Genomic DNA, 6,398 nt, shown 5'->3' with positions numbered 1-6,398 from the left:
TCTATATACAAATCCCTTGTTGCATGATTTCGGAATATCTTCTTTCCTGTTTTGGGTTGTCTTTTTTTTTTTTTTTTTTTGACAGGGATTATCTCAGTTACATTTCCTGCTGCTGGGACAAAACACTGACGAGAGCAATATAAGGAGAAAGGGCTGTGGGTCATAGTTCATGAGCACAGTCCATCGTGATAGGGGAGGCAAGGTGGCAGGAGCTTGACCCAGCTGAAAACATTGCATCCAGAGTCAGGAGGCAGAGAGGGTGGATGAAAGCTGCTGGCCAGCCGGCCCCCAGCCTCCAGTCAAACAGTCCAGGATCCCAGCCAAGGGAATGGCTCCATCCATGGTGGGCATATCTCTGTCTCCCACAGGCCTGGCTCCCAACTGAGTCTAGATTCTATCTAGTTAACACTAACCAAAACATACCTTACTGGGTAGCCCAGGCTATCCTCTAGTTCATCATCCTTCTGCCTCAGCCTCCCACATGCTGGGATTGCTGTCCTTCTCTACCTCTCTTTGCTTTCTTAAGGTTGTCCCTTTGGAAAGAACATCAAGATTCTAAATTAGTCTAAATAGAAGCTTATTTCCCTTCTCTTGGCTTGGGTCCTGAGTGCCCTGTATGAGAAATCACTATGCCCCAGGTCATGAATCTTTTGCCTATATTTCCTTATAGTTTTCTGTTTTTTTGAGACAAGGTCTCATATAGCCTAGGCTAGCCTCAAATTTGCTCCATAGCAGAGGCTGTCTCCTGCCTCCACTAACGAAGTCCTGGGATTGCCAGGGCTTCCTGCTGTGCCTAACCTCCCTCATGTATGCTTTTCATTCCACCCCATAGGTTCAGGCTCGGGATCCATTTCAGGCCATTTCTGTGTTTTGTTGGAGGAAGCTGGCGGGCATTCTCCTGTCACATGTGGCTGCCCAGTTGTCCCAGCAGCCTCTGTGCCGTCACCGCTGAGTTGTCTCGGCGTCCTGGTAATGTCATCTGATTATGAGGGTGCATTTTTTTAAAAACTTATTATTATCAATTGTGTGCATGTCTGTGTGTGTCTGTGTGTATGTGCATGTATGTGGGCGCGCCTGTGTCCGTGTTCATGGTGTGCGTGTCTGTGTGTGTCTGTGCTCATGGTATACGTGTCTGTGTGCGTGCGTGCTTGCATGTCATGCTGCTCATGTGGAGTCCAGAGAGCAGCTTTGAGTCAGTTCTACTTGTGATTGAGATCAGGTCGTCAGGCTCCTGAAACAGTCGCCTTATCCGCTGAGCCATCAAGTCAGCCCTGAAGCTGTGTGTTCCATTGGCTTGTAAGGTTGTCCGTGCCGCAGTCCACACTGGTGACCTCAGGTCTACAGTATGTTTTGAAACTGAGAAGTGCAACTCCTCAAACTGTGCTTTCTGTTTCAGGATGAATTTTGACAATTCTGGGTATCTTGAATTTCCATATATATCTGTGTGTATATACAATTTTTTTTTTTTAATACAGGGTGTCTCTGTGTAGCCCTGGCTGTCCTGGAACTCACTGTGTAGACCAGGCTGGCCCTGAACTCACAGATCCACCTGCCTCTGCCTCCCGAGTGCTGGGAATAAAGGCGTGCGCCACCACCGCCTGGCAACTTTCCGTATGTATTTTAAAGTCAGGCAGTCAGGATTCGTAGAGGAGTCAGCTGGGCTCTGGCAGGGCTGTCACCTCAGGTGGGAGTATTGCCAGCTCTCCTGTGTGCGTGTGTACACAGGGCGCAGATGTGTATGGGTGTCGGTGTGGAGGAGCCGAGGCTCCTTAGTTGGCATTGCTGTCATTTTGAGACAGGCTCTCTCCCTGACCTGGGGCCCTCTCGGTAGGCTAGGCTGGTAGGCCAGGCTGCTGCAGGTGAGCTCAGGGAGCTGTCTGCCTCTGTCTCACAGGGCTGGACTTGTAGGCGGTGGGAGCTCCAGCACAGGTCCTTGTGATTGTGTGGCGTCCCCCCCCACCCGGCCCTTTCCATCTGACCAGTGTTTATTCTTGGGACCTTGTGAGCAGGGGTTGCTTTCCTTTAATTAGCTCTTCAATTTCTTACAGCAGGTTTGGGGCTTTTGGGAGCTTACGTCTGACCTTTCTTTTGTTGAGTCTTTGATGTTATGGGATATTCTTTTTTAACCTTCATTTTTGGTTTAATATTGCTAGTGTATAGAAAATGCATTTCTGGGGAGCTTGAGAGGTGGCTCAGCAGTTAAGAGCACTGGCTGCTCTTCCAAAGGACCTGGGTTTAATTCCCAGCGCCCACATGGCAGCTCACAACTGTCTTTAACTCCAGTTTTAGGGGATATGACACACACTGTCTCTCTCTCACTCACACACACACACACACAAGCAGGAAGAAAACCAGTGTACATAATATAAAAATAAATAATGTTATTTTAAAAAATGTATTTCTTTATTTTGTCATGCTGGGGATGAAGCCATGGCTGTATGCATGTTTGATGAGCATTAAGCTACACCCGGAGCTCAATTAAAAAAGGTTTTAGGGGGCTGGAGAGATGGCTCAGAGGTTAAGAGCACTGGCTGCTCTTCCTAAAGGTTCTGAGTTCAATTCCCAGCAACCCATGGTGGCTCACAACCATTTCTAACGAGATCTGGTGCCCTCTTCTGTCATGGAGGTGTATATGCAGGCAGAACACTAAAAAATAAAAAAGATTTAAAAAATATTTTCTTTTGTGTGTGTACACATATACAGGTGCCATATCATGTAAGTGGAGGTCAGAGGACAACTTTTGGGAACTGCTCTCTCGTTCCACCATGTGGGACATGGGGACTGAACTCAGGCTGCGGGGCTTGCCAGGAGGCACCTTTGCCGGCTGAGCCATCCACCTCACCAGCCCCAGTTTTATATGCTGACCCTGTGAAGTGCGACCTTGCTGAGATTTTAGTTCTGAGATTTTTAGTAGCCTCCTTAGAGTTTTCTCTATATGAGATCATGTCGGCCCAGCATGGTGGCACATGCTTGTAATCCCAGAATTTAGGAGACGGAGGCAGGAGAATCCGTTCAGAGCCAGTCTTGGAGTTCAAAGCCATCTTGGGCTACCTGAGACTCTGTCTCAAAAGAAAACAAATACGCAAGCAAGCAAGCAAGCAGACTGATTATGTCACCTCCAAGTAGAGGTAACTTGCCGCCTTCCTTCTCAGCCTGCAGGCTTTGCCTCTTTCTTCCTCAGCTGCTCTGGCTAGAGCCCTAAGTACAGCTTCAAAGAGAAGCGCTGCTGGGGACTGCTGGGCTTTCCTGTCTGTCTGTCACCATTGGCACTGGGTGAGCTGTGGCTTTTCTAGGTACTCTCTGTCAGGTGAGGGAGCTCCCAGCTTGTCCCTCCATCTCCCTCCTCCTTTCCTCTCCTCCTCCTCTCTCACTTTCTCCTCCCGTCCCCCCACTCTCTGAGAGAATCGTGTAATCTATCGTGTGATCTTTCGGCCTCTGCCGTGTGGATGCTGGAATCTCAGGTATGGCGCACTCCTTCTGTGTGTGTTTCGTGGTAAGAGTGTGCGAGACAGACGTGGGTGTGTTTAGATCACCTCGGGTTGAGGTCACCTCGTGGTTTTGTTCTGTGGGGGGCTGGGTGTGCTAGTCACTGGTTTTTGAAATGAGACCAGACGTATATCCTGGGTTACATGGACTCTTGGCCTGGCGCAGATTCTTTCTATTGTGTCTGGAACCAGTTTGCTTGTTTTTACCTCCAGGTTCTGAGATGTGTGTCTGCCGTTTTCTTATGATGTCTTCCAGGGTCAGGGAGCACTGGCTTCCTGGAGTGAATTGGAGGTGTGTCCTGATGGAGAAGTGGCCTTACCTTTCCCTGAGGATCTGGCCCAATCCACCCCGAAGCCTCCCAGCCTTTTGGCTAAGGTCAAGGGAATTCACCAGTGTAGCTCTCTGGGCCTGGGCCCTTTTAAGGGAAGTTTAAAGGTGACTAATTCAGGACCTGGAGAGATGAATCAGTGGTTAGTAATGCTTGCTACTCCTCCAGAGGAACTGAATTTGATTTCCATTTCCCGTGTTGGGAAACGCAGGACCATTTGTGACCCCTGCTCCAGGTGAGCGACACCTTCTTTTGGCTTCCAAGCACACATGCAGGCACAGACATACACAAATAAAAAAAAATTACTGATTTGGGGCCAACAGGGTGGCGCAGAGGATAAAGACACTTGCTGCCAAGCCTGATGACCTGAGTTCGGTCCCCGGGGCCGGCATGGTAAAAGGAGAGATTTGAATCTCATGCGTTGTCTTCTGACGGGGAACCTTAAGCCCGGGTCTCCCCACCTTTCTAATTTTCACTAAGTAGCTCAGGCTGTCCTCAAGTTCACAGTCTTTTGCCTTAAGCCTCAGAGTACACGGATTGCGGGTATATGCACACACCCTGCTCATATTCCTTTTCTTTCGTTTCTTTTTTCTTTTTTTTCCCCTTGAGACAGGGTTTCTCTGTGTAGCCTTGACTGTCCTGAACTCACTTTGCAGACCAGGCTAGCCTCAGACTCTCAGAGATCTGCCTGCCTCTGCCTCCCGAGTGCTGGGATTACAGGCGTGTGCCCCCACGCCTGGTTTATTTTATTTCTTAAAGGGTTTTGGAAAACTGCATTCATTCCAGCCTGAGTTACTTGAGCCTTCTCTCTCTTGTTCAGTAGCTAGTAGAGTTTTATTGTTGAGCTTTTAAAAGCACTATACTAGCCTGTTGTTGCCTCTTCCCACCATTTTTCTGAGCTATCACTCCTATGCCAAGCGTTATTGTTATTTCTTTCATTTTGTTCGCTGTGCATTTAGTTTGTTTTGGTGGCGGCGAGTCAGCGTATTGATTTGCGATCTTCCTTTTTGGCAGAGACATTTACACTGCAAGCTTCTCTTAAGACGCTGTTTCCCGTGTCTTGGTCTTGCTGTGCTGTGTTTTTATTTTCTTTTCTATGCATTTTCTGATTATTTTAGTGTTTTCTTTCGTGGTAGTTTTCACCTGTGAGTTCCCCCGATCTCTCTCTGTTATCGATTGATTTCCGTTCCGCCATGGCCAGAAACACACTTTGTGTGATTTCATTTCCTTTAAGTTTATTGAGCCTTGTTTTACGGCACAGCATATGGTCTGACTTGGAGACCGTTCAGGCACACTTGAGGCGAGTGTGGGTTCTGCTGTTGCTGGGTGCCCAGTGTGGTTCAGTTTGCGTTTTGCAGATGACTCTTGTGGTGCAGAAGGCTCTCTCAGTTTGCTTTTCCTGTGAACTGTCTGTGTTTTTTTTTTTTTTTAAATCTTGTGTGAGCTCTTTATATATTAAAAAAACCCTCTTGTCTATCATACGAATTGCAGATATTTTTTTCTGGTTTAAATTTGTTTAATTAAGCCAGGCAGACTTTTTCTTTTTTCTTTTTCTTTTCTTTTCGTCTTCTTCTTCTTTTTTTTTTTTTTTTCCGAGACAGGCTTTCTCTGTGTAGCCTTGACCGTCCTGGAACTCACTTTGTAGACCAGGCTGGCCTTGAACTCACAGAGATCCAACTGCCTTTGCCTCCCAGAGTGCTGGGATCACAGTCATGCACCCCCATGCCCAGCTTTAGAACTTTTTTCTTAAGAGAGTGTCTTTTTGTAGCTCAACATGGCCTTCAACTCACCCTATTCTTGCCTCAGCCTCTTGAGTGCTAGGTTGACAAGTGTGTGCCTCCATGCCTGGCTACGTGTTTTTTATATGGGCTGATTTAATAAAAGGAAACAAAGTCCCTTTTATTTTTTATTTATTTATTTTTTTAAAAATCTTTTTTTTTTTTAAAGATTTTATTTTATTATTTATACAACATTCTGCCTGCACACCAGATCTTACTATAGATGGTTATGAGCCACCATGTGGTTGCTGGGAATTGAACTCAGGACCTTTGGAAGAATAGCCAGTGTCCTTAACCTCTGAGCCATCTCCCCAGCCCCTTAAGTCCCTTGGTGGTGTACGCCACTGTTCCCAGTACTCAGGAGGCAGTGGCAGGAGGATCTCTCTAAGTTTGGGGCCAGCCTGGTCTAAATGGCAAGTTTCAGGATAGCCAGGGTTGTAGAGAGAGACTTTGTCTCAAAACAAACAAACAAACAAACAAACAAACAAACAGCAACAACGAACCTGTCTAGAAAGATGGCCTCGTAGTTAAGAGCACTGGCTGCTGTTCCGGAGGACCTGGCATTAGTTTCCGACACCCACTTGGTGACTCACCGCTGCCTGTAGGCCAGTTCCCAGGGACCCAGCGTCCTCTTCTGGCCTCTCTGGGCACAAGGCACAGCAAGGTACACAGTCGTACATGAAAGCAAAGACTTGTATACATAAAATAAAAAATATTTTTATTTATTTATTTTTAAAGATTTATTTATTTTATGTAAATGAACACTTTTCATGCACAGCAGAAGAGGGAATCAGATTTTATTACAG

At 46.8% G+C, this 6,398-nt stretch overlaps 1 protein-coding gene across 2 annotated transcripts in view; it reads left to right on the top strand.

Moving 5' to 3' along the window:
* The window catches only part of Src (SRC proto-oncogene, non-receptor tyrosine kinase), a 32,340-nt gene that overhangs the window by 4,274 nt on the left and 21,668 nt on the right, over positions 1–6,398 (top strand). The window contains exon 1 of one of the 2 annotated variants that reach the window (XM_055602238.1): positions 865–969. The exons of the other annotated variant lie outside the window; for it this stretch is intronic. The gene's annotated coding sequence lies outside the window, so the exon portion shown is untranslated. Of the gene's footprint in view, positions 1–864; positions 970–6,398 lie in introns of those variants that run through there. 2 annotated transcript variants of the gene reach the window in all.

The sequence above is a fragment of the Psammomys obesus genome, unplaced genomic scaffold, assembly GCF_907164565.1.
Source record: "Psammomys obesus unplaced genomic scaffold, mPsaObe1.curated_primary_1811, whole genome shotgun sequence".
NCBI lineage: Eukaryota > Metazoa > Chordata > Mammalia > Rodentia > Muridae > Psammomys > Psammomys obesus.
This window is presented reverse-complemented; position numbering and strand designations above follow the sequence as displayed.